Source organism: Papaver somniferum, chromosome 6 (assembly GCF_003573695.1).
Source record: "Papaver somniferum cultivar HN1 chromosome 6, ASM357369v1, whole genome shotgun sequence".
Classification (NCBI taxonomy): Eukaryota; Viridiplantae; Streptophyta; class Magnoliopsida; order Ranunculales; family Papaveraceae; genus Papaver; species Papaver somniferum.
The window spans coordinates 59,473,865-59,484,653 of NC_039363.1; the positions used below are offsets into that span (position 1 = coordinate 59,473,865).

Here is a 10,789-nt window from a genome sequence, read left to right on the forward strand (position 1 = left end):
CAATAACTAAATAACCAAACAAGATGATTAATTTAGTTCAATATGCTCGTCATAACATATCTCACAGAACAACAACTAAGCTAAAAAATCAACTTGGTTGTATAGTGCTCAACATAAGATACATTACGGAGCCTCGCAGTAATACATAAAACATGGATCAGGGATGATCAATACTGCGGAATACACAAGGATTCATTCTATTTTCCATCACTATTTGCATAACGATATTTAATAAACATAATCCTTGAAAACAAAAGATTTTAACCTATCTTTCATCAATAATTGACAATATAGGCTTAACTTTTGTAATTGTCAAAAGTCCATTCATTCTTTTACCAGTACGTGAATACCGATCACGAACGACTTTACTTTTTACAAAGTATGGGACGAACATAGTTCACGTACATAAACACCGATATCCCATAACAAATTGCAATATAACAAATCATAAAGATTAATACTGCAAAAACATCATCCTCCAAATATTTTTAGAATTAAACCAATAAACCTAAAAAACAAACAAGAAGATGAAAAATAATAGCTATGTGTAGTCACAATCATTGCTATTCAGAGCACTGGTTATTCTTCCAACTAAACCAAAAAGAAGACTTACTAGGCAACTCAGTTTTACTTGATGATTTCATACCTCTGGAATGGTGCATCGAAATGAGAGTCACTGATATCCTTGATCTTGTTGACCGTAGAGACACCATGTTCATGAGTTAGAATGTTAGTTTTTCGATCAACAATGCCAACAAAGTGTCGAGCCTTAGCGCAGTCAAGCATAACTTTCTTTTGAATCCTGATCAAGATATTCTGAGTACCAAGGATTTTGCATGTTCATCAATAAGCTGGTTGATCTGCAGTTGAAGGTTAGCAAGTTCGTTCTTTACTTCATTCTGAACGAGAATTAAATCCTTGACAGATTCTCCAATCCAAGAGTTATACTCTTTTCTTTCAAGCATCTTTTTCAGAACAAACTCTCGAGCCGGATCACATCCTTTGAGGTCTTCATCCATAGTAGGGTTAACTTCTTCTTTGGGAACAATTTCCATATGACTCCTTTCTGAAGATTAATGAATGCATATATGAGATATATATATATATATATATATATATATTCAAGAATACACCCTAAATAGAAACCCTACAGTTCCTTGAGGAGAAACGGACGTTCACGGACTAATCCATATGTCAGGAATAGGGATGGACCCAGCAAGGAAAACTGCAATTGTGTTACTTTCAAAATCAACCCGAACAGAAAGGTCACAGTGATAAAAGAAATACTAAAAGATCACATCATAAAACATATAACAAATGACAATCAGCTAAATACTTGAGCATCTCTCAAACATCATCCTTGTATCTCTCAAGTAAGGTACAATAATGAAACTCTTCTGCTACTAGGTAGCAGAGGGAGACATAGTCTCACCATAGGTATTGAGAGAATAGTTGTGATTTCCACCTGTATATCTGATCTCAGCATTTCTTGTCTTCCCATGGTAGTTTCCATTTTTAAGGAGATTTATCATAGCTCTTCCTGAAATCTCAAGAGAAGGAGATTTATGATTACTGAGTCTAGAACCTCTAGAGATCGGTTCAAGAGAATTTTCCGAGATGGGTTTCCAAACTCTAGACTTAGATTTACTAGAGTTTTTCTTATAAGCACAAGTCATGCTTTCATCAGTAGCATAAGAATTTATACCACCAGAATGCACAGAAGTCCTGTAATGATTCCTAGGAAAGAGATCATTTTTATAAGATGTCTGGTTTCTTGTGAGCATCAGGTTCACTGCAGTAGTCGACTGACTATTTACTCCATTGACAGTGGAAAGAAGCAAATTACGAAGTTTAAAAATTTGTTTCTTCCTGGAAAAGCAACGGATATCATAGTGATTTCCTTTTCCACGGAAAGTACAGGTTCGTGGAGAAGACGCAACAGACGGCATCTGTTTTAACTTTACAGCCCTGTGAGAAGATTGTAAGTTATATAAACTTTTCTCGACACAATCTTCTTCTGGAGGATATTTCTTCATGTACTGTATGTGAAGAGGAACAGTTGGGACAGAAGAATTTTTCCTTAAGACAGAGTTTTCCTTTTCCAAGGTCATACACTGTTCATGGGCTAGTGAAAATGATGCTTCTAGCTTCTCTTTTTCAACACGAAAACTGTCAAGATCAGATGAACGCGTCTTGATCAAAAGTTTTTCTCTAATTGTGCCTTCTTTGACAATCTTTTCAAGATCACAAATATTTTCACCCTGTAGATTATTTTCTTGAAGAAGTTTCTCAATATGTTTAGAGAAGGACTCAATGATGTTGTAGAGTACACGTTCTCGATCAATGGACTTTTCAAATTCATCGATGAGTTGATCATGATTCTGAAGATCAACAAATTCAGTAGAATTTTTTGCGATTCTGGTGAGCTCCATTTCAGCTTTTTCCATTGTGTCCAATGTCTCATTGGAGGAAGAGTGATCAACACAAGATGAGACAATCTTCCTACCTCGGGATTCAGAAGAATCAAATAAGGAGCAATCCTTTGAGGTATTTCTGAGACAACTGACACAGTTGAAAGCTTCAGGAGGTATCTTGGTATGCGTAAGAGATTATGTCCTCAGACTCAGATTGCTACAAACACAGACTGGTAAGGTCTTAAACGTGTTTGCCTGCTCTGATACCAATTGAAAAAGCGGGGGTCTAACAACACCACCCAATATTTCGCTTAGCAATCTGTATGGACTAACTCCGAAATACTTTCTAAAGAAACAACTAGACAGTTAGACTCAATCTAAGTATAAGTATCTCAAAGAATTAATATCTCTCTCTTGTTTTGATTTACTCGAGCTAATAGAAATCAGCGAGTCCTTAATCAAACACAAGGAATAACTTGGATGGTGCCAAAAACCAATATCCAAGGATCAATCAATGACAATCGACAACCAAAGGTTGGATTACTCTAATTGATGATCTAACGCACAACCTGTATTATTTCAATTATAAAGATAAAACAATATAATGCGAAAATTGAAATAACACGGACACCAGAAATTTTGTTAACGAGGAAACCGCAAATGCAGAAAAACCCCGGGACCTAGTCCAGATTGAATACACACTGTATTAAGGCACTACAGATACTAGACTACTCCAAGCTAACTTCAGACTGGACTGTAGTTGAACCCCAATCAGTCTCCCACTGATCCAAGGTACAGTTGTACTCCCTACGCCTCTGATCCCAGCAGGATACTGTGCACTTGATTCCCTTAGCTGATCTCACCCACAACTAAGAGTTGCTACGACCCAAAATCGCAGGCTTTGACAATAAACAAATTTGTCTCACACAGACAAGTCTATCAAAGGATCAATATGTCTCCCACGGATAAACCCTAAAAGGTTTTTTTTTTCATCTTTTGATAATAATCAATGTGAACAGGAACCAATTGATAATCCGGTTTATATTCCCGAAGAACAGGCTAGAGTTATCAATCACCTCACAACAATCTTAATCGTATGGTAGCGAAACAAGATATTGCGGAATCACAAACAATGAGACGAAGATGTTTGTGATTACTTTTTATATCTTGCCTATCGGAGATATCAATCTCAAGCCAATCAATCTGATTGTACTCGTGCGATAGAAGATGCAAGATCAGATCACACAACTACGATAAAAGTAGTATTGGTCTGGCTTCACAATCCCAATGAAGTCTTTAAGTCGTTAGCCTGGTTTTAGAAGAATAAAAACAAAGGTTAAAGGAGAAACGACTCTAGCACGCAAACTAGTATCACACGTAAGGTGTGGGGATTAGTTTTGCACAATACTAGATGTCTCCTTTATATAGTCTTTCAAATCAGGGTTTGCAATTAAGTTACCTTGGTGACAAAGCAAGCAATATCCACCGTTAGATGAAAACCTGATTTAGATTCAAGCTAATATTTCTCAACCGTTAGATCGAAAACTTATCTTGTTACACACACTTGACAATGCACACTTCTAGGTTTGTTAACCGTACCCAAACGTATGCACTTGTTGGTTCAACAATAGTTAACCAAAAGGTTAACCATATGAGCATTTCATATCAACCATGTTCTTCTTCACCATAACTAGTTCAAATGACTTCAAGATGAACTATTTAGAGAGTTGTTCAATTGCAAGGAAATCTCATGTACTATACAAGACATAATTGAAGCAAAGATGATTTGATTCACTTGAGTCGGTTCATGAACTTTTATAGCCACGGTTTGCAAACTGCATTCCTTAGTTTTTTTAAGTTTAAGATCAGAAATCATCTTCAGATATATAACCTTCTCAAGTTCGCGGACTAGGTTCGCGGACTTAAGTTATCGGGCAGAGTTTACAAACTCCAGCAGAAATTCTCAGGTATGAGAACTTCGCCGGTTCGTGGACTGAGTTCACGGACTTAGTTTCGCGCAAGTAGTTTTTCAACTCCAGCAGAAATTATCGGGTTTGAGAACTTCGGCAGTTCGCGGACTGAGTTCGCGGACTTGGCTCACGCCATTCTTCTGGTTCTCTTGATCAACAAAGTTCGTAAACTTTGGTTCAAGGAATAGGACTTATACATAAATGTGTTTCCACAACAATGATTATGTCCACCATTGGTTATGTAATCTAAACTCTCATTTCAATCATTGAAACATTCTTAGAGGACGTCATATAGTTGTTACACCATTTCTCGTCAAAGCAATTTTCAAGATGATTGAAAATATCATGACTTTCGTCACATGGTAAGGATAAACTTGGTTAAAGCGAAAAGCTTACCAACTCATATTTCGACATATAGATAGGCGAGGTATACTCGGCTCGAAATACCAAATGTGTATAATCAAAGTCTATATATATAGCATACAACTTCTTGTCTCAAAGAGTAGAAGATAGAGTAGATAGACTTTTGAGTGATAGATAAGTTCAAGTCTTCACATACCTTTTTTTCGAGAAGTTCCACCTGTTCCTTGAGTAGTTCTTCTACTTGTATGATGAATCGCCATGAAGTCCTTGAGCTCAACTACACTTTCTATCCTAGTCCAAGACTTAGCTATAATAGACTAGAAATCAAGACTTATAGTTTTGATCACTAACATTGACAATCATGCTTGAGATAGCAACGCATGCGAGTTCGACCGAGCAATGCTCTAAAAGAAAGCGGGGACCCGAGCGTGCGGGCGGAGACTCCTCGACCGAGCAAATTTCTTAAACCTTTTTTAAACAGATGCACTGCACAAGAGTGCTTTGAGTTAAAAAGATCAATCTGTAGGACTCCGTCCTAAACCGAGAAAATAACGGTTTCAGAATCAATTCGGTCTCAAAGAGGGATGACTGTCGACTTGTAGCAGGAAAGCTGAGAAGTGTGTGTGAGATCAATGATGATCAAGGATTGTGAATGTGTTGATGGTTTCTGCAAATTTTGTGAACTGTTGAGTTCTGAGATAAGTTTGATCGATTGAGTGGTAATTTCTTATTGGTCGATATTATTGTTGTTCAATCGTGGATTCAGGAACTTATTTACATTACAAGAATAGTAGACGCATTGATCCCAGTAAGAGTGACGATTACTGGAGTGAAAGATTGGGAAAGTGGAAAATCGTGGTTAAACCAGTTCCACGTCGTGCAGAGACTTGGTTGATTGTCCATCCACTACTTTGCTAACTTCCTCAACTTCTTGCACGACTTACTCACATTTCTCATTGTGGGTGTACACACATGTCGTAGGCCACCAGACCAAAACCCAAATGAATATCCCCCCATGTGACATGATTGACGTCTCATGAATGTGGAGTCTACGATGTAGACGTGTATAGAATTAGTCAATTTTTGACTTGACTAGACGATGAGTCTTAGCCTTAATGAATCGATCATAATGAACTAATGTGGTATGCTTTGAGACTCATGGATCAAGCATAAGGTGTTTGTTGAGACATAATAATGAAAAGACGTTTAGTCTTGATGAATTGTGATATACTATTTTACCAGTAGAGGTAATAAGGATATTTTGATAATTTGGATCGAGCGTCCGATGAGATTGCTCGTTCAAGGATTTATTTTTATATGTCGAGTATTCGATAGGAAATCAAATATATTGTCGAATTATGCAGAATGCTCATTTATAATCTAATATATCATGAATGATCGAATGACAAAGTATGAATCAAAAATATTGGATGGTCGTCCGTTCGAACCATGTTTCTTAGACGAGCAAAAATGTTGGTAGCAGGACCAAACATTAAATATAAATTAGAATATTTATTGCTGGATCAATAGAATTCTCGAATGTTGACAGTTGAATCAACATGAGGATTATTGCACGGTCGAGCAGTTGATAGTTAAATCAATGAGTTATGAACCTAGTTGATCATGTATTTTGCTAACTTAAGCAATTTAGTGTTAATAGATGAGCATAATAAATATTGCTAATTTGAGCAAATATTGTTCGTTTGAGCAATATTGCTCGATTCATGAACTATTGGTAGCAGGACCAAATAAAATATTAATTAAAAATACTTATAGCCAGACCAAAATATTGTGTAATTAATTAGGATGTTGATTTTTGGATCAACATAAAATTATTAGTGTTTGAACTTGCTCAGAATTATGCTTTGCGGAGCATTTGGTTTGAAACCCTAATTTTGGTCGATTGTCGATCAATTGATGATTTACTGAAAATCAACCAAATGAGTGAGATTGGGACTGGCTACATGGGATGAAGGGCCGACCATGTAGCGCCCAGGTGCTCGAATGAGCATGCACCAAAGTCCTTTGTAGACTAGTTGGTGAAAGAATGATTAAGTGCTCGTTTAATCATTATGAAAATAGTGCTCGTCTGAGCATTAGGTGGTAAAACCTACTTATGAAGAGAGGGGCCCGATTAAGGGGTATGAGGCCGGCCCTTGGTGGTCGTGGGACCAACTGATGGTCGATTAATTAAATTCCAAGTTGTTTAGAAAGAGTTTGAACCAAATATGAATTATGGAAGATTAGTTAGGTCAAAATCATAATAGGGTGTGGGACCGGCTTCTGCAAGCCAAAGGGCCGACCTTGTTTGGTCAAGGTGGCATGCATGTGTCACCATATTTCCTGTGACTCAATTCTTAGAATTTGATATTTTCTGGTGGGCGTTCGAGCAATATTTTGGATTTTCAGAAGAGTTTGATCTTGACTGAAACTCTCGATTTTGAGAATATTAAAATAATGATATTTTAATATTTGTCGTTAGAAGCCCGGATGGTCGTGTGACCATTTTACTTTTTGGCTTTTTGTGCTCACTTATGCATATTTGGGTGCTCGTTCGTGCATTATTGTTAGTACACTCACACCATTTTCTCGGGGCTTACTCGGTGCTGGCCTAAATGCCCGAAAAGTGAATATACATTACTAATCCATCGAATTCAGCTGAGAATAAGCCATGAAATAGAGTAATGAGATATATTGAATATCTATTACTAATCCATGGAATTCAGGTGAGAATAAGCCATGAAACAGAGTAATGAGATAAAATAGATTATTTTCTAAGAATTCAATTGATGAATGTTTCCCTAGAATTAATATGTGAATTGCTCTATACTAGCATGCAATATGTCTAGGAGCGTTTATTCGAGAATCGAGGTACGAGATGGTGGAGACATCATACTCGTTCTGAATATTAGTTCTGTATAGTCATGGAACATTGAGGCATCCTGAAGACTTTAACGCTCTATATTAGCATGCAATATATCTAGGATCCGTCCAATCATTATCGATTCCTATACAGAAGTATTGATGAAATATGCAAAGTGCCACAAGCTCAGTTGGGAGGTTTTACGAATCGTATATTCATGCATGCTCCAAGAGGGCGTACGCTCGATCAGAGATTGTGAAATGAGCTTTCACGAATCCTAAAATATGAGTTCCACATACGTGTCTGAAGTTGTGTCAGAAATATGCAAGATCATGATTTTATAATTTTAGCCTTTGTCGAAAAATCCACCATCAATAATATGCATTTATGTTGAGGACTGAATACAGAAATTTATTTTTCTAGTAAATGGCAAGGCCAGACCATACAAGATAAGGATTCAGATTTCATCGCCATTCTCTTCTTTCCCGCCGTAGGAACACGTAATCTGCGAAGCTAAGCCTTACAATTTTGACTAGAACGATACCGACAAGGTAACAAGCTTATATGAAAGTCGTTCAAAAGGATCGTATTGGGTATCTTGTTAGCCTAACTGAAACTTCATTAAGATTACTGTAAGTCGATTCGAGTCGCCTTGTAACCCAAGGAAGCGTTGGCAAAGAGGTGGAGGTGTCAAAGATTCTCCGAGATTCTCCTGATTCTTTTCTAATTACTTTATTCGGATCGTCCTACGAGGTTTGCTAAACTTGTACCTAGTTGCCTCTTGGAAGAGTAGAAGCTAGTCTAGAAACAATCTAAGTGGAGCCATCAAGCTTTTTGTTTGTTATAAATCAGTAGGTTTGATTTGGTTGAGTCATCCTTGTTTTGTGATTGCTTAGAATACCCTTCCAATTTAGAAAATTTCTTTTGTATGGTTGAACGTAAAAGAGACGCTCTAGGTCGCTTTATTGGAGGGAAACCTAGTAGTTCTAAGAATCTCGATTACCTTAATTTAGAAAGTCCGATTTTCGGAGAGTCCAGTTTTGAACGTTCGTATTTTACTGAGGAGAGAACCCTTAAGACTCCAATAGCGCCAGAAATGGCAACTTTGAAATCTTTGTTGAATCCGCCTAGGACTACTCGTCCTTCGTGTATCAGGTTAGATGATACAGACGCAAATTATGAACTTAAACCTGAGACCATACAGATGCTCCCAATCTTTTAGGGAAAGAAAATGAAAACCCTTATTTCCATGTTAGGATTTTGAAGAAATATGTAGTACCCTAAGAATTAGAGGCTTAGATGATGATGCACTGAAACTTAGGTTATTCACTTTTTCCCTGATAGATAAAGCCAAATCGTGTTTATATAGTTTGACTTCTGAGTCAATCGAAATATATGAACAACTTACATCTTCCTTTTTCAATAAGTTTTTCCCTAGGAACAAAACATCGTCTATTAGGACGCAAATCTGCAGGTTTTCTCAACAAGAGGGAGAATCTTTGTATAGGTATTTGGAAAGGTTCAATGATTTGTTAACACAATGTCCTCATCATGGTTTAGAAAAGGTTAGTCTAGCAAATCCTTTATGAGAGTTTAGATTATTCCACAACAACCATGGTAGAATCTATGTGTACAAGTGGGTTGGAAAACCAAACTGCTGATGCGACAATGATATTTTTGAATCACATCGCCGAACAGACCCAACAATGGGAAAATAGTAGGGAACCCCATAAAACAATTCTAGGCAGAGGAAACCTTAATAGGTTAGAAGGAGGCTTTGAATCAGATGCCGAAATTGTTGTTATAGAAAAAAGGTTAGAAGCTTTAGAATTGGGTCATACTAGTGGTAAAGTGAAGCCTTTCTGGGAAGGCCAGAATAATGAAGAGCAAGCCAATGCTCTTTATAGTAACACTAGATTGGATAACCATCAAAAGTTTGACCCATATTCAGAAACCTATAATCCTGGTTAGAGAAACCACTCGAACCTGGGATGGTCTAAGGGCCAGAGCCAAGGTCAGTTTAGTAATTCTAATACTCCACAGGTTTTGGTTACCCTAAGAATTTTTAAGGTCCAGAGAATAAAATGACTAGCTTAGAGGAATCTATTAAGATGTTAGCAAAAACTCAGTAAATGTTAGCATAGAGCCATGTTAGTTTTCAACAGGAAACTAAAAAAAACTTTCAAACTAATGCTCAGACCCTTGCTAAGTCAGAACTTCAAGTAGGTCAAGTAGCTAAGACGCTGAGTGAGAAAGATAACCGAAAGGTTCCCTAGTCAAACTAATCCCAACCCTAAAGGAGTTCATGAAGTAGGTGCAAAACCATCGAATCAATTGAATGTTATTAGAACCCTTATGAGTGGTAGAGTTGTACATAATAAGGTAACCATGCCTGATAGTGAACATATTGTAGTTCACCCCTCAGGACCACCACTAGCTGAGAAGACTGATAAAGTTTCTGATGATGCCAATTCAGTTCCTGAGAGGTCTAATTCTATGCCTAGACCCCCATTTACCCAGCTATTATCACCAACAATGAAGGAATCCAATTTTAATGACATATTGGAGGTTTTTAAGAAAGTTACCATAAACCTTCTTTTATTAGATGCAATTAGGAAAATTCCTGCTTATACCAAGTTCCTTAAGGATATGTGTACGCGAAAGCGAAAACTTAACTTCCATAGGAAATCCTTTTTAGATAGTCATGTAAGTTCAATCATTCAGAACACCACAACTCCAAAGTACAGAGACCCAGGTTCCCCTACCATTGCTTGCACGATAGGTAACTTCCGGGTAGAAAAAGCTTTACTTGACTTAGGAGCCAGTGTGAACTTAATGTCGTACCATGCGCACTTACATCTAGGACTTGGTGAAATGAAACCTACTCAGATGACACTGCAGTTAGCTGATGGGTCTGTCAAAATTCCTCGAGGTGTTATCAAGGGTGTTCTTATTGAGGTCGACAAGTTTATTTATCCTGTGGATTTTGTTGTGCTAGATACCCAACCTGTCCCCGACCCAGAGAACCAGCAACTTGTGATTTTAGGTCGCCCATTTTTATCTACGTCTAATGCGATCATTAACTGTCGAAATGGTGTGATGAATTTATTTTTTGGTAATATGACTATCGAGATGAACATTTTTAATGTCAGTAAGCTACCTTATGAGCTAGATGACAC

General features: G+C 37.3%; 1 pseudogene; it reads right to left on the minus strand.

Annotated features, from left to right (window-relative positions):
• Nucleotides 1–9,068: 9,068 nt before the first annotated feature.
• Nucleotides 9,069–9,168, minus strand: LOC113292004 (annotated as a pseudogene).
• Nucleotides 9,169–10,789: the final 1,621 nt, after the last annotated feature.